Below are 26,272 nucleotides of genomic sequence, written 5' to 3' on the forward strand. Positions count from 1 at the left end.
TAAGACATGAGAGAATAGGACCAATCAAGTGTGACAGTGGAAAAGTGTGTATGAAACTGGAGGAGATAGCAGAGGTACTTAATGAATACTTTGCTTCAGTATTCACTACGGAAAAGGATCTTGGCAATTGTAGGGATAATTTACAGTGCCTAAAAGCTTGAGCATGTAGATATTAAGAATATGGATATGCTGGAGCTTTAGGAAAGCATCAAGTTGGATAAGTCACTGGGACCGGACGTGATGCACCCCAGGCTGCTGTTGGAGGTGAAGGAGGAGATCACTGATGATCTTTGCATCATCAATGGGGATGGGAGAGGTTCTGGAGGATTGGAGGGTTGCGGATGTTGTTTCATTATTCAAGAAAGGGAGTAGAGATAGCCCTGGAAATTACAGACCAGTGAGTCTTATTTCACTGGTCGGTAAGTTGATGGAGAAGCTCCTGAGAGGCAGGATTTATGAACATTTGGAGAGGTATAATATGATTAGAAATAGTCAGCATGGCTTTGTGAAAGGCATGAGCCTGATTGAATTTTTTGAGGATGTGACTAACATTGATGAAGGTAGATCAGTAGATGTAGTGTATGTGGACTTCAGCAAGGCATTTGACAAGGTACCCCATGCAAGGCTTATTGAGAAAATATGGAGGCATGGGATCCAAGGGGGCATTGCTTTGTGGATCCAGAACTGGCTTGCCCACAGAAGGCAAAGAGTGGTTGTAGTCAGGTCATATTCTGTATGGAGGTCATTCACCAGTGGTGTGCCTCAGAGATCTTTTCTGGGACCCCTGCTCTTTGTGATTTTTATAAATAACCTGGATGAGGAAGTGGAGGGATGGGTTAGTAAATTTGCTGATGACAGAAAGGTTGGGCGTGTTGTGGATAGAGTGGACGGCTGTCAAAACTTACAGCAGGACATTGATTGGATGTAAAACTGAGCTGAGAAATGGCAGATGGAGTTCAACTCAGATACGTGTGAGGTGGTTCATTTTGGTATGTTGAATACGATGGCAGAATATAGTATTAATGGCAAGACTCTTGGCATGTGGAGGATCAGAGGGATCTCGGGCTCCGAGTTGACTCTGTCATTGAGAAAGCATACAGTGCATTGTTCTTCTTCAATCGTGGAATTGAGTCCCATCAGGACTGATGAAGGGTCTCAGCCCGAAACATCGACACTGCTTCTCCATATAGATGCTGCCTGGCCTGCTGTGTTCCACCAGCATTTTGTGTGTGTTGCTTGGAGTACTGTGCTGAGTTCTGGTCGCCTCACTATAGGAAGGATGTGGAAAACTATAGAAAGCGTGTGGAGGAGATTTACAAGAATGTTGCCTGGATTGGGGAGCATCCCTTATGAGAATAGGATGAGTGAACTCAGCCTTTTTTCCTTTGAGCGATGGAGGATGAGAGGTGACCTGATAGAGGTGTATAAGATGATGGGAGGCATTGATTGTGTGGATAGTCAGAGGCTTTTTCCCAGGGCTGAAATGGCTAGCACAAGAGGGTACAGTTTTAAGGTGCATGGAAGTAGGTACAGAGGAGATGTCAGGGGTAGGTGTTTTATGCAAAGAGTGGTGAGTGCGTGGAATGGGCTGCTGGTGACGGTGGTGGAAGTGGATATGATAGGGTCTTTTAAGAGACTCCTGGACAGGTGCATGGAGCTCAGAAAAATAGAGGGCTATGGGTAACCTTAGGTAATTTCTAAGTACATACATGTTCAGCTCAGCATTGTGGGCCAAAGGGCCTGTATTTGGCTGTAGTTTTTCTGTGTTTCCATGTTACCATGAGGCACACAGTGATGGTATCATAAGAGGTACTGTACTAGCTGGAAGAATTCTGTTTCTTTATTTAATGGTTGATACTATTAACCATCTTGAGGTCTACTTCTGCTACAAATGTATATGCTTTATTTCCTCTGATAAATAAGCTTCTAAAACTCTTGATACTGACCCTGATGCTTCTCAATTCCTAAGCGTCTACTAGCCATGAACATAAGACATAGGAACAGAATTTGGCCATTCAGCCCATCAAGTCTGTTCTGCCATTTCATCACCTTATTTCCAACTACTATCCCACATTTTATTTAAATGGATTATTTTTGTTTTGAGGCTCCTATGTAGTCCCATTACAAAGACATAAACTATTTCACTAGAGATATATAAGATGATGAGAGGCATTGTTCGTGTGCATAGTCAGAGGCTTTTTCCCAGGGCTGAAATGGCTAGCACAAGAGGACACGGTTTTAAAGGTGCTGGGAAGTAGGTACAGAGGAGAAGTCAGGGGTAAATTTTTTTTACGCAGAGAGTAGTGAGTGCATGGAATTGGCTGCTGGTGACGGTGGTGGAAGCGGATATGATAGGTATTTTAAGAGACTCCTGGATAGGTACATGGAGCTCAGAAAAATAGAGGGCTGTGGGTAACCGTAGGTAATTTCTCAGGTAAGGAGATGTTCGGCACAGCTTTGTGGGCCAAAGGGCCTGTATTGTGCTGTAGGTTTTCTATGTTTCTAAGCATAAAGATAGCAAAATTATGGGTCAGGTAGCATTGGTGGCAGGAAGCAGTCAACATTTTTGATACAGGCCCTGATTAGAGATCCTCTGAGATGATGTGAATACCTAGAAATGTGATGCTGCTCACCCTTTCCATCATTAACCCCTCAATGAGGATAGATATGTGTTCTCATGACCTCCTCTTTCTGAAGTCCACGGTCAGTTACTTGGTCTTGCTGTAGTTGAGTGTGAAGTTGTTGTGACAACACTCAACCAGCCAATCTATCTCACACTTGTAAGTCCCTTCATCACCATCTGTGATTCCATGCATATCAGAGAGTTTTAGCTGTGTTTAGCTACGTGATCATGAATATAGAGAGAGCAGTGGCCTTGGCACACATCCTTGAAGTTCAGCTGTGTTGATAGTGAGAAGATGTTATTACCAATCTGCACTGACTATAATTTTCCAGTATGAAAGCTGAGGATTGAGTTGTAGAGAGGTACAGAGGCCCAGGTCTTGATGCTTCGTCTTTAGTCCTGAGGGAAAAGAATATTGAATGGCAAGCTGTAATCGATGAGCAGTAGCCTGACGTATGTCTTGCAATTGTCTAGATATTGCAAAGCAGAGTGGAGGATCAGTGAGATTGCATCTGATCAGTGAGAGTTAATGCAGACTGTATTAAGGGGGATTGCTTTTGTAATATCACAAGCCATTTTAATTGCATCTCCCATTCCTATACTGTCATTTTTCCATGGCCCCCTCTACAGTTCAGTCAAAGTGACACAGATTAGTGGAACATCTCGTATTCCTTCTTGGTAGCCTCCTACCTGACATCAGCATTGATTTCTCTAACTCCTGGTAACCACCTCCCTCTGTTCTAACACCCCTTTTGTTTCCCTTGTTCCACTGGCTTGTCCTTTCCCTCACCTATTAGATCCCATCTTTGCCTCTTCCACCTGTCAGCTCCCAGTTTCTCACATCATTCCCCTTCCCCCTCCTTTAACTACCTACCTTCGTCCTCTCACCTGGGTTCACCCATCACCCACATCTAGAGCTACTTCTCTCCCATCCTTTTATTCTAGTTTTCACCTTCTTTCATTCCGGTCATGCCAAAGGGTCTCAGCTTGAAATTTCACCTGTTCATTTCCTTCCATGGATGCTGTCTGACCTTCTGAGTTCTGTCAACATTTTGTATATTACTTTGAAAGTTTTAAAAAGTGTTATTTAAAAGCTCCCACGTTTTCTAATGGAACCACTCTGTTGGATAACCAATACTCTACATGGGAAATCTTAGGTGTGAGATTATGTATTGGATTTGGTCTCACATCACTTGCTGTCAATAAGTCTTCAAGCAATTTATTGGCCTATTTCCCAAGTCACCCTTTCAGTTTTTTTTAATTGACGTACAGTGAAATCACTAGTCAACCAGGGAAACAAATTCAAATTGGGGTTTACTTTTGAAATTGAATCCATTGCTGATGTTGTACAAGACCAGCAATTCATCATATGTTTTAAGATTGGATCTGTTATTTGCATCTTGTGAGCTCCAGTCTTTGAAAGTATATTTAAAATTGCATATTCCATTGGCAGTTTGCTGTTGGGAGCTCACAGACTGTTATGGCTACAGCTGTAAATATTCTAAAACGTAAGCAATAAAAATTAAGAATTACAATCTACTGTGTTAAAACATGATGTAAAATTGTGTTGCATAAAATCTGAGCAAACAATCCTGTTAGAACTTTTCAGAACTTAATCCACCTCGACATAATCTGGTCATAAAGTCATATAGTAACACACACAAAATACTGGAGGAACTCAGCAGGCCAGGTAGCATCTATTGGAAAAGAGTACAGTCGATGTTTCGGGCCGAGACCCTTCAGCAGGACCCGTTGAAGGGTCTTAGCCCAAAAACGTCATCAGTGTTCTTTTCTGTAATGGTGCCTGGGTGTAATTGCATGGTGCAGATTCGTTGGACCGGAAATGCCCGTTACTGTGCTGTATGTCTAAATAAATAAATAACATGTTACAAGAGTGTGTGTAACTCCTCTTGCTTATCAGTAACTTTGTCGATATATAAGACAAGGTTTCCATTGATTTAATATTACAGAAGTGACTATGCTTCAAAAGTACTTTGAGATGGTATGAGGTGATTTAAGATGTCCTAAACTTGTGAAATGTACTATAAATGTGTGAAAGGCACAGTAAAACTATTTTTAATAAATGTAGCACCTTGGTCACAAAGTCTTTGTTATTTGAAGAACTTCTCTTTACCCCTTATTTCCAAATTCTATCCCACAATTCACATGTCCACATTTTATTTAAATGGATTATTTTTGTTTTGAGTCTCCTATGTAGTCCAATTACAAAGACGTAATAAACTATTTCACTAGAGGTATATAAGATGATGAGAGGCATTGATATTCAGAGGCTTTTTCACAGGGCTGAAATGGCTAGCACGAGAGGGCACAGTTTTAAAGGTGCTTGGAAGTAGGCACAGAGGAGATGTCAGGTGTAAGTTTTTTACACAGAGAGTGGTGAGTGCGTGGAATGGGCTGCCAGTAATGGTGGTGGAGGCGGATACAATAGGTATTTTAAGAGACTCCTAGACAGGTACATGGAGCTCAGAAAAATAGAGGGCTATGGGTAACCCTAGGTAATTTCTCAGGTAAGGAGATGTTCGACACAGCTTTGTGTGTTGATAGGCCTGTATTGTGCTGTAGAACATTTCTATGTTTCTATCTTTCATTATTTACCCTTTTATCATTATAAAGAATTAAGAAATGGACTGCTGAAGAAAGTGGTTCAGGTGGGTTCAATTAAGACAATTAAAAGACATTTGTAAAGATATGTAATTGGGTTGTTATTAACCCATGTAGCAAGATACTGTGAAAAGATTTTGTGTGTATGTCATTCCGATGGAACTTTCCATGCATAAGTACAGTGAGGTTGTACAAAAAAGAAAAAAATACAATGCAGAAATATAGTGTTATAGTTGCAGAGAAGACTGAGGAAGGAGAAAAAGTTTAAAAGGATACGGGCCACATACAGACAATTTGGACTAGCTGACTGAGAATGTAGTTAATACGGACAAGTTGGACTACAGGACCCATTTACTTGCTTATATAGTTCTATAACTCTGGTTTCTTAGGTTTCACTGTAAAACATAAATATTATAGTGGTTGACTTCTAAACAGTAATATTGCCTGTGCAGAAAATGTGCACGTTCATGCCAGGCTGTAATAAGATGAATAGAGGGAAACTGCTTTGATAGAATCTCAAATTAGCGTTGATACCTCACAGGGACAGGGATCATGGGTGCTGTCCGAGTGGAGTTTGCACAATTTTCTCTGTAACCTATGAGCGCCCTCTATTGTACAGATATGCATATTGCAATGGCATGTATGCAACTGGTGTTTTATAGAGAATTGTTATGGTAAACGTCATGTTCCTGACTCAGGAGGTTGCGCATTGTATTGCAGAAGTTGGAAATGTGGTGAAGGTCAAATGCCGGTGAATTAACCTTTTTTGTTAATGGATTCAGAACTGAATCTAGAGCAGAGCTCAGTGAGGTTGAGCTAAGAGCCAGACATATGTCATGTTTGGCCTCTCAGCTTGTAGTATGAACCAAACTATTTAAACAGGTTTTGAATTCATTTGGAAAGGTAAGTGGTTTCATTATTTAATTGAAATTAATGTTGTTATTTAATTTTTTATCAATTAAATATTGTTTTAAATTTTAGTATCTTTTACCTCTAATATTTTTTTAAATGTCACTGATCATTAGAAGGACATAGAAAAATCTTTTGCAGCAGTGAGCAATTTAAAATAAAAGGACTGTGTCCTTAGAATCCATTATCTAATGTCTGCACGAGCTGTTCCACTGTACAGAATGGCCACAACAATGCGTGGAGCTCAATTTGTCCCTGGGGTGGGGCAGGAGATCATGGAGTAAATTGGAGGCAGTTCCTTGTGGATTTTATGCACCCGTATTAAAAAGCAAACAGGGCTTGTGGGGACTTGTATACTGAGTAGAAAATTGCTTGGATTAAAAGTAACTATGGTTAATTAGCAAAGGCCAATAAAATGAAGCAGGATTTGAGCAGTGCGGCCATTGAGTGAATGGACAGTATTAGAGTAGTCAGGCTTGGGAGAGAGCAGGCGCAGGCTAGGACTTAAGTTTGAGAAGTTAGAGGAATAACAAGTGTAGGCAAGATGGTAGTTCAGGCAGTGGAATGTTCCTCCTGTGACAAGTGGGTTGTGAGGCTCAGCAGGGAAGGGTAAAGTCAGACAGAGCGGTAGTGATAGACCCGATAGTTAAGGGGATGGGAAATTCTGAGGCCATGAAAGAGAAGCCAGGGTACTGTTTCATTTCAAGAGGACTAGAATATATAAGCAAGGATGCAATGCTGAGAATTTATAAGACACTAATGAGTCCTCACTTGGAGTTTTGTGAGCACTTTTGGGCCTGTTATCTAAAAAAAGAGGATGTGCTGAAATTGGAGAGGGTCCAGAAGAGATTCCAAAGAGTAATTCTGGGAATGCAAGGGTTATTTTATGAGGAACATTTGATGGCTCATGCCCTGTACATGCTGGAATTTAGAAGAATGAGAGGAAGATCTCATTGAAACCTATCAAACGTTGAAACGCCTGGTTAGAATGGACATAGAGAGGGTGTATCCTATAGTCTAAGAACAGATGGTACAGCCTCAGAATAAAAGGGCATCCATTTAGAACGAAGATAAGGAGGAATTCCATTATCCAGAGGTTGATTAATTTGGGGAATTTGTTGCCACAGAAGTCTGTGTACGTCAGGTCATTGGGTGTATTTAAGACAGAGTTTAATAGGTTCTTGATTAGCCAGGGTGTGAAAGGTTAAAGGAGAAAGCAGGAGAATGGGAAAATGGATCAGCTCTGACGAAATGGCATAGAAGACTTGATGGGCGGAATGCCCTAAGTTTGCTCCTGTGTCTTACGGTGTGTTGTTTCCCAGGAGCTAGGGTCCAAGATGTCTCAGAGCTGCTGCAGAAGATTCTCAAGAAGGAGAGTGAGTAGCCAGAGATTGTGGTGCACATTGGTACCAGTGGCTTAGGTGGAAAGGGGGAAAAGGTCCTACACAGTGAATATAGGGAGTTAGGGAAAAAGATCTCCAAGGTAGTAATTCACAGTGCCATGTGCTAGGGCAGGAATAGGATTGATGGTACTAATGAACGAGTGGCTGAGGAAGTGATGCAGAGGGCAGGGTTTTAGAGATTTCTGGATCATTGGGATCTCTTCTCGGGAAGGTATGACCTGTACAAAAAGGACGGGTTACACCTGAACCCAAGGGAAACCAATATCCTTGCAGGCAGGTTTGCTTGAGCTGTTCGGGAGGGTATAAACTAAGTTGGCAAGGGGATGGGAACCGGAATAATAAGGCTCAGGATGGGGCAGTTAGTGTATAAATTGATTCAGTGTGTAGTGAGACTTTGAGGAAGGGTAGGCAGATGATAGGGCAAAGTTGCAGTCAGTGAGAAGAGGTAAAGTGTAACATGGGGGCATGGGGTGTAATGCATGCACTATACAGAATAAGGTAGATGATCTTTTAGCACAGTTACAGATTGGCAGGTATGACATTTGCATCACTTAGATATAGCAAAAAGAAGATTGTAGTTGGGAGCTTAACATCCAAGGGTACACCTTGTATCAAAAGGACAGGCAGGTAGGCAGATGGGGATGGGTGGTTCTGATGGTAAAATATGAAATCCTTAACAAGAGGTGACTTTGGATTGGAAGATGTAGAATCCTTGAGTTAAGAAACTGCAAGGGTAAAAAGACCCCGATGGGAGTTATATACAGGCCCTGAACAGTAGCCAAGATGTGGAATATAAATTTCAATGGGAGTTAGTAAAGGCAATGTTATTCAGGTAGATTGGGAAAATCAGGTTGGTGCTGGATTCTAAGAGGGAAATTGTTAAGTGCCTACCAAATGGTGTTTTAGAGTATCTTATGGTTGAGTCCACTGAGGGAATTCTGGATTAGGTGTTGTGTAATGAAACTGATTTGATTAGGAAGCATAAGGTAAAGAACCCTTGGGAGGCAGTGATTATATTATGATAGAATTCACTTTGTAGTTTAAGAGGGAGAAGATAAAGTCGGATGTATGACAGTGTATTACAATTCCCTTTACAATGGAGTAGAGGGAATTACAGACGCATGAGGGAGGAGCTGGCCAAAATTAATAGCAAGGGGACACTAGCAGGGATGACAACAAAACAGTAATGGCTAGAGTTTCTGGGGGAAATTCAAAGGCGCAGGATAGATACATTTCTAAGGGAGGATGAGACAACCTTGGGAAGTCAAATACAGCATAAAAGCAAAAGAGAGGGCATATAATAGAGCAAAAATTAGTGGGAAGTTAGAAAATTAGGAAGCTTTTAAAAACTAATAGAAAGCAACTTTAAAAAAATGCAAGGAGAGAAAAGAGGAAATATGAAGGAAAGCTAGCCAAAAATATCAGAGGACTGCAATGGTTTTTTCAGATATACAGTATAAAGAGTAAAAAAGAGTTGAAAGTAGCTATTGGACCACTGGAAAATGATGCTGGAGAGGTAGTTAAGAGGGACAAAGAAATGGCAGATGAACTTAATAGGTAGTTTGCATCAGTCTTCACTTGGAAGATACTAGCAGTGTGCCAGAAATTTGAGAAGTGAGTGTAGTTGCTATTACAAAGGAGAAGGTGCTTGGGAAGCTGAAAGGTCTGAAGATAGATAAGTCACCTGGACCAGATGGACTGTATCCCAGGGTTCTGAAAGAGTTAGATGAAGAGATTGTGGAGGTATTAGTAATGATTGTTCAAGAATCACTAGAATGTGAATGGTTCTGGAAGACTGGAAAATTGCAAAATTCATTCTACCCTTTAAGAAGGGAGGGAAGCAGGAGAAAGGAAATTATAGACCATTTCCTGACTTCAGTGGTTGGGAAGGTGTTGTTGTCTATTATTAAGGATCAGGTTTCGGGGTATTTGGAGATGCATGAAAAGGTAGACCGAAGACAGCATGGTTTCCTTGAGGGGAAAACTTGCCTGACAAATCTGTTGGAATTTTTTGAGGAAGTAAAAGCCATGATAGACAAAGGAGAGTCAGTGGTACTTGGATTTTCAGATGACCATAAGAGAAAGGACTACAGTTAAGCCATCTGGCTCATCCAGTCTGCTCTGCTATTCACTTATGGCTGATCCTTTTATCCCTTCTTCCACCCCACTTCATGGCCTTCTCCCCGTATCTTTGATGCCATGTCCAATCAAGAGCCTATCAAGCACTGCCTTAAGTACACCCAAGGACCTGGTTTTCACACCTGCCTGCAGCAACAAATTCCATAAATTCAGCACCATCTGGCTAAAGAAATTTCTCTGCACCTTGTTTTAAATGGATGCCCCTCTATCCTGAGGCTGTGCCTTGTCCTGGACTCCCCCATCATGGGAAACATTCTTTCTATATCTACTCTTGCCTAGGTCTTTCAACTTTCAAAAGGTTCCAATGAGATTTCCCCTCAAACTTCTAAATTCTATTGAGTACAGACCTAGAGCATTCCTCATATGATAACCCTTTCATTCCCAGAATCATCCTTGTGGACCTCCTCTGAACCTTCTCCAATGTCAGCACATCTTTTCTTAGATGAGGAGCCCAAAAATCTTCACAGTACTCAAAGTGAGACCTCACTAGTGCCTTATAAAGCCTCAGCATCAAATTCCTGCTCTTACATTCTAGACCTCTTGAAATGATTGCTAACATTGCATTTGCTTTTCGCACTGCCAAATCTACCTGCAAGTTAACCTTTAGGTTGTTCTACATAAAGACTCCTAAGACCCTTTGCCTCTCAGATTTTAGGATTTTCTCCCCTTTTGGAAAATAGTCTGCACATTAATTTCTACTATCAAAGTGCATGACTATGCATTTTCCAGCATGGTATTTTGTTTGCCACTTTCTTGCCCATTCTCTTAATACGTGATGCTGAGGCAGACATAGAAGAAGGTGACTTGCCTGCCCTGATGGAAACAGACGACGATGAGATGACACCCCAGTCTCCCACCACCCCAACCTCAACTCAGCCTAACACACTATCATCAGTGTGCTCGCTGTCTTCCCGATTTAGGTAAGTGAAACTACACTGGACGTACATTCTTTCTACTTTATATAGGCTGTGTATTTTTATGTGTTAGTTGATATGATTTGGCAGCTTCATAGCTTAAAGGTACTGGAAAGAGTGCTTGCGCCATGTGTTTTTGCCGCGAGTACTGCTGAGAGCTCGTGAGATTTTCGCTATGGTGGACAATGCTGCAATAATTGCAGAAAAGTATTCCTACTTTATATAGGCTGTGTATTTATCAGATCATTCCTACTTTTACTATATGTTACTGTTATTTTAGGTTTTATGTGTTATTTGGCATGATTTGGTAGATTTTTTTTAGGTCTGCAAACGCTCACAAATTTTTCCCATATAAATAAAATGGTAATTGCTTCTTCACTTTACAACGTTCTGGCTTAAGAACCATTTCATAGGAACGCTCTACCTTGGAATAGACAATAGACAGTAGGTGCAGGAATAGCGGGGGAATCCTGTACTCCATAATCTTAATCTTAACAATTGACTCCAACATCTTCCCAGCCACTGAGGTCAGGCTAACTGGTCTATAATTTCCTTTCTGCTGCTTTCCTCCTTTCTTGGAGAGTGGAGTGACATTTTCCAGTGCCCTGGCACCATGCCAGAGTCCAATGATTTTTGAAAGATCATTACTCATGCCTTCGCAATTTACTGCTACCTCTTTCAGAACTCTAGGGTGCAGTTAATCTGGTCGAGGTGACTTAATGTACCCTTAGGTCTTTCAACTTTTTGAGCTTCTTTTCTATTGTAACAGTAACTGCACTCACTTCTCTTCCCATACACTCTTCAATATCTGACACTGACACTGCTAGTGTCTTCCACCGTGAAGACTGATGCAAAATACTGATATAGGTCATCTGGCATCTCCTTGTCCCCTGTATTTATTTCTCTGGCCTCATTTTCTAGCAGTTCTATATCCACTCTCATCTCTTTTTTTTACATACTTGAATAAGTTTTTACAATCCACTTTGATATTGTTTGCCAGCTTGCTTTCTTATTTCATCTTTTCCCTCCTAATGATGCTTCTAGTTGCTCTCTATAGGGTTTTAAAAGCTTCTTGATCCTCTGTCTTCCCATTAATTTTTGCTTTGTTATGTGCCCTGTCTTTTGCTTTCATATTAGCTTTGACTTTTCTTGTCAGCCAAGGCGCTACTATTTAGCCATTTATCTATTACTTTGTTTTTGGAATACGTCTATCCTGCGCCTTCCTCATTTTCCCCAGAAACTCAGACCATTGCTGCTCTGCTGTCACCTCTGCCAGCATTACCTTTCAATTTACTTTGGCCAACTCCTCTGTCATACCATTGTAATTTCCTTTACTCCATTAAGATACTGCTACATTAGACTTTATTTTCTCCCTATCAAATTAAAAGTTGAACCTAAGGGTTATTTTACCTTAAGCTCCCTAATCACTTCTGGTTCATTACATAACACCCAGTCCAGTATAGCTGGTCGCCTATTAGGCTCAACGACAAACTGCTCTAAAAAGCCATCCCCCTTGTAGGCATTCAACAAACTCACTTGCTTGAGATCCATTACCAACATGATTTTCCCAATCAACCTGCATGTTGAAATCTCCCACGACTCATAACATTATCCTTTTGACACACCATTTCTACTTGTCATCTAAGATCCACATCCTAGCTACTGTTGGGAGGCTTGTATTTCACTGCCCATCAGGAACCTTTTACCCTTGCTGTTTCTTAACTAAACCCACAAGGATTCAACATCTTCTGATCTTATATCCTGATTTGATGCCATTCTTTACCAGTAGAGCCACACCACCCCCTCTGCCTACCTTCCTGTCCTTCTGATACAATGTGTAACCTTGGACATTCAGCTCCCAGTTACTACCATCCTTCAGCCACGAGTCAGTGAAGCCACAACATCGTGATCTAATATGGAAGTGGGGAGATAGGGTGAGGCAAGGGGTCACAGGCAAGGATCCTATTAAGCATATCTGCAAAAGAACATCAACTCGGGCATCTGTTATATATTGGTGTGAACAGTAGCTGTTGCATTTAGATTGATGAGGGTAGCTGTTACCTTAAGGCACTGTGTCACATCATTCACTTTTGGCTCCCATCAGGGTTATGGTAAGGATATATTCTTGCCAGTGTTCATGTTCAATACATGGAAAAGTTTTATATAAAAACTGATTCACAATTTCATGTTTTGACTGGAGCTTTCATAAATAAGTTGAATGCTCTAGTCATTAAATGCGTAGTGTGTCAGCATGGCAAGGCACATCCACCTTGGACTTCTACGCATATGTGGAGATTGGCTTAGCCATTTCAAAGGATGTACACTTACATTTTTCTACAAGATAATTTTTTTTCTAACTTTAAAACCCTGTTTAGACCATACTTAATTTACTTAAGGAATAATCTCTCTGGATGGAATGTAAATAAAAACTTGTCACTGCACCTCAGTACGAGGGGAAATCACTTACTAATTTAAATCATACCTAGTACAAAGGGAAAAGGTTGTGGTAGTCAGACAAATATCTCAACTACAGGACATCTGCGTAGGGTGATGTCCAAAGCCCAACCATCATCAGCTGCTTCATCAGTGACCTTCTTCAGTCACAGGGATGTTGACTAATGATTGCATAAGGATGTAATGCAGTTTTGTGAGCATTTTTGGGCCCCTTATTAAAGAATGGATGTTCTGGTATTGGAGAGGGTCCAGAGGGTTTATGAGAATTATCCCAGGAATGAAAGGGTTAATGTATGAGGAGTGCTTAATGGTGCTGGGCCCGTACTCACTGCAGATTAAAAGAATGGAGGGGGGAAATTTCATTAAAAACTATTGAATACAGAAAGGCCTAAATGGAGCAGACGTGGAGTGGATATTTCTTATATTGGGGGAGTTTAGGACAGAGGGCACAGCCTCAGAATAGAAGAACATCCCTTTAAAACAGAGGTGGAGGAGGAATTTCTTCAGCCAGAGGTGGTGAATCTGTAAAATTCATTGCCACAAATGACTGTGGAGACCAATTTATTGGAATTATTTAAAGTAGACATTGATGAGTTCTTGATTAGTAAAGGTGACAAAGGTTACAGGGAGAGGGCAGGAAAATGGATGAAGAATAAAAATCAGCCATCGTCAAATATCAGAGCAGTCTCAATGAGATGAATGGCCTAATTCTGATCTTATGTCTTGTGGTCTCATTTGCAGCACCACTCATGATTAAGCAGTCCACAATCAAGTGCAGCAAGTCCTGGACAATATCATGGTCCAGGCTGAGAGGTAACAAGTAATGACTGTGCAAGGTGATGTTGCCAGCCAACAAGAGAAAATCACCAAGAGCCAAAGGCATTATTATCATTGAATCTCCCCTCAGTTTCCTGGGAGTTATTATTGACCAGGACCTGACTGGAGTAGATATAATTGAATAGTGGAGCAGATGGGCTGAATTACCTAATTCTGCTCCTGTGTCTTAAGGTCTTGTACACAATGTGGCTAAAAGAGCAAGTCAGAAGCTATCACTCCTGTGGTGAGTAACACACCTCCTAACTCCTCAAACCTGTCACAATCTAATAGGCTTAAGCCAGGACTGTAATGGACTAACTTTCACTTGTCTTCATTACTGCAGCTTCAACAACACCCAAGAACAAGACATATCTGCCTGCTTAATATTCACACTATCCACAACCATTCACTCACCCACCACCTATAGATTGTAGCAGCAGTTTGTGTTATCTACAGGATTGCTCTGCAGCAACTCACAAGATTCACCTTAGACAGTGAGATTGACAAAGGCAGCAAAAGCATGGAATGCCAGTACCTGGAAATTGCCTCCAAGCCACATTATCCTGACTTGGAAATATATTGATTGTGGGTTTGGAAAATTCTGTATTTACCATCAGCAACACTAGCTCAGAATCATGGAATTCTCCTTAAGGATTGTAATGTATCAAGAAAGCAGCTCACCCCTCTTCTCAAAGCAACTGGATTTAAGCAATTAAGTGCAAGTTCAGCCCACAAAGCCTACATCATTTGAATGACTTTATAAATATAGTCATATGTACTAACGTACATTTGAGGGACTTGCCCAAGTTTCAGTTAAATTGTCTTTTACAATTTCCTTGCATCTTAATGATCCCTAAGAAATCTAAGATTACCTATTATCTATGATCTTCATCTTACAAACAATTTGCAAGCTTTCTCAAATATTCATTGTTGAAAACCAAATGACTCCAAAAAAAGAGGAATTACATATCCTATCAATAACATCCAAAATAAGAAGAAAATTCAAATTTTATTCAAATTTAGGTGCATAAAATGGTAAGAGGCAAAGATAGAGTGGACAACCAGTGACTTTTTCCTAGGGCAGAGATGGCTAACACAATGGGGAACTTTAAGGTGTTTGAAGGAAAGCATGGGGGGAATGTTGGAGGTAGATTTTTTTTTTACACAGAGCGTGGTGGGTGTGTGGAATGCACTGTCAGGGATGGTGGTAGAGAAAGATAGATTAAGGACATTTAAGAGACTCTTACATGACACATGGTTGAAAGAAAATAATAGAGGACTATATGGCAGGGAAGGGTTAGACTCATTTTAAATAAAATTAAAAGGTCAGTAAAATATTGTGGACTGAAAGGCCCACACTATTCTATATTCAAAAGCTTGAAAAAACACAAACATCCACAAAACTAAGTTGGCAAGGCTTAACTTTAATGGAAATAAAATTGACTGTTTTGATCTCTGTAGTTCTGCCTGTGTAATTTGAGTCATTAGTTATAAAGCTCTACAACATTGAAAAAGGCCCCTTAACCTCACTAATCCATGAAAAACCCGTTTCTATGGCTAACTCCATCTATCTGCACCTGGAGCATAGACTTCTATACACCTCCTGTCCATGTACCTATTCAAACATGTCCTAAATGTTGCAATTGAACCCATATCCACCACAGGCAGCTTGTTTCACTCTTGTACCACCCTTTGAATGAAGAAGTTACCCCTCACCCTAAACCTGTGGCCTCTAGTTTTAGTCTGAGTGGGAAAAACCCTGCATGTATTTAACCTATCCATAGCCCTCATAATTTTGTACATCTCTGTAAGGTCTCCCCTCATTCTCCTACTCTCCAATCTTTCAACCTTTCCCGATAATTCAGATACCAAATCCTGACAATGTCTTTGTAAATTTCTCTGCATTCTTTGAAGCTTATTGATATATTTCCCATGGGTAGGTCATCATAACTGCACATGATACTCCAAATTTGGCTACATCAACATACAACTTCAACATAACATCCCACTCCTATACTTAATAACCTTCATTAATGAAGGCCAATGTGCCAAATGCTCCCTTAACGATCCTATCTAGCTGTGACATAATTTTTGTGGAATTATTTGTCTGTATTTGCAGATGTCTTTTCTCTACTGCACACCTTGGTTCCCTATCATTTACTACAAGTCCTGCCCTGGTTTGTCCTGCCAAAGTGCAATGTCTCACACTTACCTGCATTACATTCCATCTCCCATTTCTCCAATTTTTTTTAACTGGTACAGATTTCAGTGCAGGCTTTGGTAGCTTTCCTTCATTGTTGACTACATACCCAATCTTGGTGTCATCTACAAACTTGCTGATCCAGTTTACCACATTATCATCTCAGTTATTCATATACTATAGATGATAAACAACCCAACACCGATCTCTGTAGCATACAACTAGTCACTGGCCACCAGTCAGTGAGGTTACCTCTGTGTTCTCTCGCTAAGCCAATTTTGAATCCAGTTTACCGTTGTGATTGCCAAGTGATTTTGACCAGCCACCTATGCAGGACTTTATCAAAGGCCTTACTGAAGTCCATGTAAACAACATCCACTGCCTTCCCTTCAGCGACCTTCTTTCTATTCAAAGAATTCAAAGGCTTGATGAATTATAAACACAAGAGATTCTGCAGATGCTGGAAATCTTGAGGAACACACACAAAATGTTGGGGGAACTCAGTAAGACTTGTTAAGTTGCCTGGTTTGATGCAATTTGACAACCTGATGCAATATCTCCAAGAGAAACAACCAGTTTTATATTTAAAAAAAAAACTGCAAATTACCAGTAAGACTAATCTGCTACTTGTAACTTCATCAGGTAAAGTTTACATAAACCCATAATCATATCTGGGTGCCAATTTTCTTACCTTTAAACTAAATAAATTATCAAATGCAGTATTGTTAGTATTTATAAAGCTGGTTAAATCATGCTGATGAAGCAGAAAATAATACACATCAACAAATATTTTGCTGCAACAGCTTGGAGCTGTTCTGAGAAGGTTTTTCATTCTGTGAGAACTCGACCCTACCCCAAGATGCATGATTTATCTTGTTCTTTAAACTACATGTTAGAGTTCTAAAACAAAATTGCACCTTTAGCTCTATGTAATTAGTAACTACTTATTAGTTGCACTGAACATGCTTTTTAGAGAAAACATGGTATTAGATTTTGAAAAATGTAATAACAACTCTGGACGAAAATCAAGAATAGGATTATAATTTCTTCCAAGTACTATAATTTAGCATTACTGAATTAAAAATTTAGATAGCTTAAAGGTAAGAAAATTGGCACCTAGTTATGATTACTGTGCAGCAAGGTCAAATAATGTCAGGAGCTTGGAGAAGTGGCTAACAACTTTTTTCTGAACTCCTTCAACAAATATAGAAATGCTACAGGTGTATTCTTGTCAAATAAAATGGTGGAGACAGTCATACAACAATGAAACAGCCCTTTTATCCCACTAGCTATTTGCCAACTAAAATGTATATCTAAACAGATCTGTTTTACAGCACTTGATCCATATGACATTAGAGCTCGGTTAAATACTTTTCAAATGTTGTGAGAGTTCCTGCCTCCACTGTTAGCTGATGCTGTGCATTCCAGATTTCAACCACCCTCTGAGTAAATTTATTTTTCTCTTGCTCTTTAAAGCTTTTGCCCTGTGCCTTAAACATGTGCCCTCTGGCTATAGATACTTCTGTTACTCATAATTTAGTATACCTTATCAGCTTCTTATTCAGGCTTTTCTGCTCCAAGGAAAGTACATCATTCTGTCTCCCCTCCCCCCATCAGTCCCTTTTCATAGCTGGAACATCCTAATGAAACTCTTAGGTACCATTTCTAGTGCAATCACATCCTTCCAATAGAAAGTCAATCAGAACAGAATTCAGTACTCCAGTCATGCAAAATAGAAAGAGGTAGTTTCAGATTGAACACCCTTCATCAGAACTGGGAGATAAAAGATGCTTATTAAGTTGCAAGGAGAGTGGGGAGGTGATATGGTGTGCTATGATCCTATCCTTATATTCTTTGTCCTGGCTATTGAAAACAACCTCCCCATAGGCCAGAAGGGCCTGTTCTGCACTGTATCTCTAAAATAAAATTTATCCCTTTTTATCTATCTGTGCTGCTGCCTTCAGTGATCCTTGAACATGTACATGAACACCTCTTTGCTTTCTATCACTACACCATTTTTGGATCCAATTAGATCTTACTCCCTAGGCACTTACAATTCATTGTACATAATCTAGCCTTATGAGTTCTCCCAATATCAGTTCCTGGGTGTCATTGTCTCTGAGAATCTATCCTGTGCCCAACATATTGATGCAATCATGAGAAGAAACATCAACAGCTATATTTCATTAGGAGTTTGAGGTGATTTGATATGTGGCCAAAAACTCTTTAACACATTGCTACAGATATACCATGGAGAGCACTCTAACTGTTTACATCATGGCCTAGTGTAAAGTTTCCAATGCACATGATCGAAAGAGGCTGCAGACCATTGTAGACTCAGCCAGCTCCATTACAGGCATCAACTTCTCCACCATTGAGCACATCTTCAAAATAAGGTGCTTCAAGAAAGCAGCATTTATCATTAAGGATCCTCGCCATCCGGAACATACTCTCTTCTTGTTGCTATCATTGGGATGAAGGTACAGAAGTCTGAAGAGACACACTCAATGTTTTGGGAACAGCTTCTTCCACTCTGCTATCAGATTTGTGAACAGTCTTTGAACCCATGACCACCACCTCACTATTCTTTATTTGCACTATTTCTTTTATTATTGTAACTTATAGTTTTTTTTTTAATGTGTTGCTGCCACGAAACAACAATTTTCATGACCTATGTTAGTGAGAATAAACCTCATCCTGATTCTGACAAGGTGCTAATGAAGATCTACAGCACACCTACTTTCATTGTTTAAGGCATTGAACATAAAAGTTGGGAAGTACGATAACAACTGTATGAAATTTTGGTTAGGACATATTTGGAGTAGTGTGTACAGTTTCTGGTAATTGGTTTATTATTATTGCAGTACAGAGATACAGCGAAAAGCTTTGATTTTTATGCCCTCCTCACAGGTAGTTCCATACACAAGTACATCAAGGTAGTAGAAAGGGAAAACATTGCCAGTGCAGATAACAGAACGTAGAATATTGTTCTAGTGTTATATAATATATGACATAGTTCTGGTTTCCATACTGTAAGAAGGATGTGAAGGCTTGGGAAAGGGTGCAGAAGAGCAGTGCAGAAACAGGCCCTGTGGTCCACCATATCTATGCTAACCACCATAACCTAGCCAAACTAATATCATTTACTAGCATTTGGTCTGTACACCTGTGCATTGACAGTTCATGTGCTTAACTAGATACTTCCTAAAGGTTGTGAAGCTATGAGCTTCAACCACCCAATTACGCAATATCTTCCATATGCTTATCACCCTCTAGGTAAAAAAGAAAATACTCAAATTCCCTCTAAATCTCATCCTCCTTATCCTAAACCTATGCCCTCGGGCTTTAAACACTGATGCTATGGAGAAAAGTTTCCTACTCTAATGATTCCATGACCTCAATTATATTTAGCAAAATAAGGATAAAACAAAATTTTTGCTTCAGTAAAACAGACTGTAGACTTCAGGTCGACAAGTAACTTCTCATCAGTTCACAGGATTTGTAGATGTCTGGAAAAATATGAAGACTTCCAATTAAAATGGCTGTTGCAGGATTTGTGGAATTATCTGCCTCTATGTTTATGGTTGTGAGATTGTAGCTTGGCAGATAATCGTGTGCATTGTACTGAGAGAATTTGCTGAATAGCTTGAATTTCAGTTCTTTTTTTAATATGGTTCTATGCTGGTGGATTATAATTAAATCAGACCATTTATAAGATTAAATATTTTCCATAAGAATACATTCACTGGAGCGGAATGAGAATGCACATTTTTATTACTAAAGTCTCAGTTCTTTTTCCGTTGTTACCTTTCCCTCTGTTCAAAGTTCAAAGTAAATTTATTATTAAAGTACATATATGTTGCCATATACAGCCCTGAGATTCTTTTTCTTGTGGGCATTCACATTAAATACAAGAAGTACAATAAAAGCAGTGAAAGATTGCACCCAACAGGACAAACAACCAATGTGCAAAAGACAACAAACTGCAATTGCAAAAAGAGAAAAAGGAGAAGATTAGTAAATAAGTAAGCCATAAATATTGAGAGCATAAGATGAAGAGTCCTTGAAAGTGAGTCCCTAGGTTGTGGGAACAGTTCAGTGATAGGTCAAGTGAAGTTATCTCTTTTGATTCAAGAGCCTGATGCTTGAGGGGTAATAACTGTTCCTGAACCTGGTGGTATGGATTCTGAGGCTTCTGTTCTTTCTTCCTCATGGCAGCAGTGAGAGGAAAGCACGGTCTGGATGTTGGTTGTCCTTAATGATCTTTTCAGTGATGCAGAGCATTTTACCTGTGATGGACTGGGCCATATCCACTAATTTTTGTGAGCTTTCCCATATAAGAGCATTGGTGTTTCTATACCAGGCCATCTATCCATTGGGGTTCTTTTTTTTTCCTGCTTTCATCTAACTTTGAAGGAAGTAGTGAGATATGTTAGACCTTAAGATCATATGATATAGGAGCAGAATTAGGCCATTTTACCCATGGAGTCTGAACGGCCATTCCATCATGGCTGATTTATTATCCCCCCTCAACCCTATTCTCCTGCCTTCTCCCCATAGCCTTTGATGTCTTGACTAAACAAGAAGCTATCAAACTCCACTTTAAATATAGCCAATGATTTGGCCTCCACAGCCATCTGTGACAATGGTTCACTACCCTCTAGCTAAAGAAATTCCTCTATTCTGAGGCAGTGCCCTCTGATCCTAGATTCACTCACTATTGGAAACATCCTTTCCTATTAGGCCTTTCAATGTTAATAAAAGTGGAAACTAATTTTTAAAATTTCTGCTTTTATTTCTGAAGTTTTATTTCCATAAAAGCAAATAATTAATAAGGAATCCAAAAATCGTAAAACTTAAGTGCTCAGTACTGGGCTGGATAAGATATACCACAGATTACTATGATTGCTTTGTCTTTAGCAATGACCTTTGCATTCTCAGTGGCCTCAGGAGTAGTATCAGATGATTGGAGAGTAGCAAATGTTATTCCTTATTTCCAGAAAGGGGGTAGGGATAACCCTGGGAATTACAGACCAGAGAGTCTTACTTTAGTGCGTGGGCAAATTATTGAAGAGGATTCTTAGATACAGGATTTACAAGTAGTTAGAGAAGCATAGTATTTTTAGGGATAGTCAGAATGGCTTTGTGAGGTGTAGTTCATGCCTTATGAGTGATTAAATTCTTTGTGAATGTGACAAAGCACACTGATGCAGGTAGAGAGGTGAATGTGGTGAATATGGATTTTGGTAAGGCGTTTGATAGGTGTTCCCCTTGGTAGGCTCATGCAGAAAGTTAGGAGGCATGGGATCCAGAGGAATTTGACTGAGTGGATTTAGAATTGTCTTGTCCATAGAAGGGACAATATGGTTGTTGATGAAGTGTATTTTGCCTAAAGGTCAGTGACTGGTGGTGTTTTGCAGAGATCTGTTCCTGGACCTCTGCTGTTTGTGATTTTTGAAAAAAAACTTGGATGTGGAAGTGAAAGGTTGGTTAGTAAGTTTGCAGATGACACAAGGGTTGGTGGAGTTGTGGATATTGTATAGGGTTATAATAGGTTATAATTGGACATTGACAGGATGCAGAATTGGGCAGAGAAGTTGCAGATGAAGTTCAACCACAAAGAAGTGTGAAATTTCAGCACTTCAGCACTTAAGTTACAGAGAAAGGTTGAACAAGTTAGGTCTCTATTCATTGGAGCGTAGAAGGTTGAGGGGGGATTTGATCAAGGTATTTAAAATTTTGAGAGGGATAGATAGAGTTGACGTGAATAGGCTGTTTCCATTGAGAGTAGGGGAGATTCAAATGAGAGGACATGATTTGAGAGTTAGGGGGCAGAGGTTTAAGGGAAACACGAGGGGGTATTTCTTTACTCAGAGAGTGATAGCTGTGTGGAATGAGCTTCCTGTAGAAGTAGTAGAGGCCAGTTCAGTTGTGTCATTTAAGGTAAAATTGGATAGGTATATGGACAGGAAAGGAGTGGAGGGTTATGGGCTGAGTGCGGATAGGTGGGACTAGGTGAGATTAAGAGTTCGGCACTGACTAGGAGGGCCGAGATGGCCTGTTTCCGTGCTGTGATTGTTATATGTTATAAATGGTTCACTTTGGAGATTCAAATTTGAAGGCAGATACAGGTTTAATGACATGATTCCTTCACAGTATGAAGGAGCAGAGAGATCTAGTGATCCAGGTTAATAGATACTTCAAAATTGCTGTGCAAGTTGATAGGATGGTTAAGAAGGCGTATGGTGTGTTGGCCATCATTAGTCAGGGGGATTGAGTTCACCAGTGATGAGGTAAACGTTGCAGCTCTCGAAAATTGTGTATTGTGTTCAGTTCTGGTTGTCTCTTTATAGGAAGGATATGGAAGTTTTCAACAGGGTGCAAAGGAAATTTACTAGGCTTGACCTAGGTTAGAAAACATGTGCTGTGAGGATAGGTTGAATGAACTAGGGCTTTTATCTTTGGAGTGAATGAGGGTAAGAGGCAATTTGATAGTGGTGTACAAGATGATAAAAGGCATAGATTGAGTGGATAGCTAGAGACTTTTTCCAGGGTAGAAATGGCTAATACAAGGGGCATAAGATGACTAGAAGACATTTTCTTTACACAGAGAGTGATGAATCCATGGAACGTCCTACCAGGCATGGTGGTAGAGGAAGATACATTAGGGGCATTTAAGAAACTCTTAGGCACATGGGTGGTAGAAGAATGGAGGGTTACGTAGGAGGGAATGGTTAGGTTTATTTCATAGTAAATTAAAAGGTTGATACAACATTGTGGACCAAAGGGCCTGTACTGTGCTGAAATGTTCTTTAAATATCAGTACATTTCTGCCACTATGTTTTCTTTATTCAAAAGAAATTTCTGTGGATTCTAAAAAATTGCATTTGTGAAACAGATATGGTACCTTTTGGAATGATGAACTTCCATTAGAAATGTATATATTAGAGGACTCTTATCCTGCTGACAAGTTTGTTGATTTAATAAGGGCCGTTGGAGAAACAATTAACCTGCAAGATGCCATTTTTGAGCTAAGCAAATGAATAATCATACAGCAACAGAAACATGCCTTTCAGTTCACCATGTCCATCCCAAAACATTAAGTACTATCTCTAGTGATGCAGTTTTCTAACGGTTCATATGTTTTTCCGGATTCTTCTTGGGTGTTGTGGGAGTATCCACTTTCATTTGCTCCAATATAGCAACCATTTGTTGGGTTAAAAAAAATTCCTCTGATTCCCTCAGCCCTTGATTCTTCACCTTAAATCCCCTTGACACCTCTGCCATGGAGAAAAGCTCCTTACTATCTACTCTGTGTATGCATTTACAACAGTGTACTGTAATTTATTGGAAATTATCTGCCAAAAAGGGGAAAATCTTCATTCTGCAATAATTATTGTGTCATTTTATTCTGAACTAAAAATGCAAAGCTGTTCGAAAGCGTATATATTCATCGAGCCATATGTCATTTCTCACCGAAATCTAATAAAGTCATATAATTCAGCAGGCCAGGCAGCATCTATGGAAAAGAGCACAGTGGACGTTTTGGGCCTAGATGAAGAGTCTTGGCCCAAAATGTTGATTGTACTCTTTTCCTTAGATGCTGCCTGGACTTCTGAGTTCCTCCAGCATTTTGTGTGTGTTGCTTGGATTTCCAGTATCTGCAGATTTTCTTTTGTTAATGTCATATTAATATGAAAATAATCGTACTAACCTTATGCACTCAGGATTGAGAATTTGAAACCATTCCTAACTTGAGCGTTTTCTTTAAGAAATTTAAAATGATTCTCCTAGCTTCAAAGTCTCCTACAGCTTTTAACTAGATTAAATTTGACATCCAATCACCACTTTTTTTCATTATCTTATTTTTAGCCTTGGGTCATGGCCCCTCATCAAGGTAACTTGATCAGTGTCATTCAACAAAACCACATGAAAGCATTCAATTGTGCACTGCCAGACTGCTCTAAAGTATGATTGATTTCATTCAAAGTTATAATTTCTATTAAGACATTGTTTGTAAGTGGGCAGTGTTTTATTGAAATCCATTTGTATAGAAATTACTAGAGATAACTCTTGAGGAAAGGATTTAGTCACATACAGAAAAGCATGGACATTAGGGAAAGTCAGCAGGCTTTTGGAGAGGGGGACCGTCTTCCAAATTTGATTGAGTTATTTTAAGGAAGAATAGGTGAATAGAGGGACTTAGACAGAAGGTTCAAAAGCAGGACATTTAGTTTGAAATCTCTTTATTATACCTAGTGCCATGTGCCAGAAGTCACATTGGATGCATGTTAAGTTGGTAAGTTGCATCCAAAACTAACAGATGGTAGAGGTGGAGGGTTGTTTTTCGGAATGGATATCTGTGACCTGTAATATTCCACATATTGCACAGAAAGCATGAAGAGTAAATAGTAGAACCCTTTGGAGCAAACTTGGAGAGCATGTCCATAGTTTTGTGGAAGTGCAATTCATATGATATATGGTGGTATAAAGGCATGTAGCTTGCTTACTTTCATTGATTGGGGCATTGAGTGTAAAAGTTAGTAAGTCCTGTTGCAACTGTGCATAATTTTAGTTTGTATTTGAAGTATTGTGTGCAGTTCTGATTGCAAGCTAATGTCCTTAGATTAATAACCAAGGTGATGTGCTTCAAGCAAATCTTTTAGATTCATGCTTATATAGGGTCATAGAGCAGTACAGTGCAGAAATAGGGCCTTTGGCCCATCTAGTCTGTGCCAAACCATTCTGCCTAGTCCCATGGACCTGCTCCTGGACTTTAGTTATCTGTACCTTTCCATTCATGTACTTATCTAAATTTCTCTTAGATATTAAAATCAAGCCTGCATCCATTATTTTTGCTGGTAGCCCATTCCACATTCTCACCACCCTTTGAGTGAAGAAGTTTCCCCTCATGTACCCCTTAAGTATTTCACATTTCACCCTTAACCTATGACTTCTCGTTCTAGTTCTCTAACTGAAAGGACGAGATTAACCACACAGCATTACAAAAGAAAATAAAAACAGGTGCATCTACAAATGTAGTAGATAACCCATACAGGTCTTCTCAGGTTTCAGCAGTGTGACATTCCTGAGAATTGTTTATACCCATTTGGAAATGAACTAAACCATTACGCTGAACAGGAGTATGTGCAATTGTAGAATAAAACAGCCATCAGTGGCCCTCGCTGACTCAGTGCATGAGTCTGATCAGCACTCCTATCTCTGCTCAGCTCATTTGCGGCTTTGGAGTCGGGTATGGGTTAAGAAGGCTTGTGGAAATTTCCAGTTTCTACCCGGCAGATGTTGCTTGCAGTCCTGCAGAAGCTGGCAAATCCACCATACCATCTCCCATGTGCTTGTTCATAGGCACAGGCAATTCATAGGTTGGATATTTGTAACTGGGGAAAAACCTGTACACTAAAAATTTTAAACAAACCTATCACTGGAATTCAGTTAAAGAGTTTGTGTTGTAGCTTTAAGTAGTCAAATGCATAAGAGGTCTCCTTAATATGAAGGTTTAATTAAAGCAATTGTGCAAGTGAATTTTGTTAAAATTGCATAAATTCGAGCTGGAAAAAATTAATATGCATAGAGATGACAGAATAGAGGGAAGGAAGGTGATATTCATGGGGGAAATTAGATACCAGAAATAAGTTGAAACTTCATTTATCAGAGTCCCATGAATGTTTTGTACTGCTGTAAACAACTTTTCTTTGTATCTCCAGCTGTTGCTCTCTGATGCTTCCAGAAAAGCAAAATCCAGCTAATTCTGGCATTCAAAAATGAAAACTGAAGATGCTGGATTTACTCAGTAGTTCAGGCAGCATCTTTGTAGGCAGAAGCAGAGTTAATGTTTTGTATTGATGTCCTTTCAGAAAAGTTAGAAATTAAAATAAGCTGCTTGACAAAGTGATAGAGGCACGTACAATTATCACAGATAAAGCAGTTGCCATACCAAGCCATGGAGAATAAGTTGCTGTCGATGATCCTTCTGTTAAAAAATGGGTGAGGGTCAATGAGTAAGGGTGTCAAATTATTTTTGGCTTCCTGAAGAAGGAGAGATGCTGGTGGCCCTTTATCTCTTCCACCTATCCTTTCTTAGCTTCTTGCTTCATTCGCCTTCCCCTCATCTTTCCCCTCACATGATCTCACCTGTCACCTGCCAGCTTGTACTCTTTCCCTCCCCCTCCAC

The 26,272-nt window shown here is 39.8% G+C and overlaps 1 protein-coding gene across 6 annotated transcripts in view; it reads left to right on the forward strand.

Annotated features, from left to right (window-relative positions):
• Window positions 1–26,272, forward strand: part of gjc2 (gap junction protein gamma 2) — a 124,621-nt gene that overhangs the window by 65,019 nt on the left and 33,330 nt on the right. Inside the window, exon 1 of one of the 6 annotated variants that reach the window (XM_059971765.1) lies at window positions 5,853–6,148. The exons of 4 other annotated variants lie outside the window; for them this stretch is intronic. The gene's annotated coding sequence lies outside the window, so the exon portion shown is untranslated. Of the gene's footprint in view, window positions 1–5,852; window positions 6,149–10,015; window positions 10,617–26,272 lie in introns of those variants that run through there. One more of the 6 variants, XM_059971763.1, reaches the window with a different exon arrangement.

Source organism: Hypanus sabinus, chromosome 6 (genome assembly GCF_030144855.1).
Source record: "Hypanus sabinus isolate sHypSab1 chromosome 6, sHypSab1.hap1, whole genome shotgun sequence".
In the NCBI taxonomy this organism is placed as follows: Eukaryota; Metazoa; Chordata; class Chondrichthyes; order Myliobatiformes; family Dasyatidae; genus Hypanus; species Hypanus sabinus.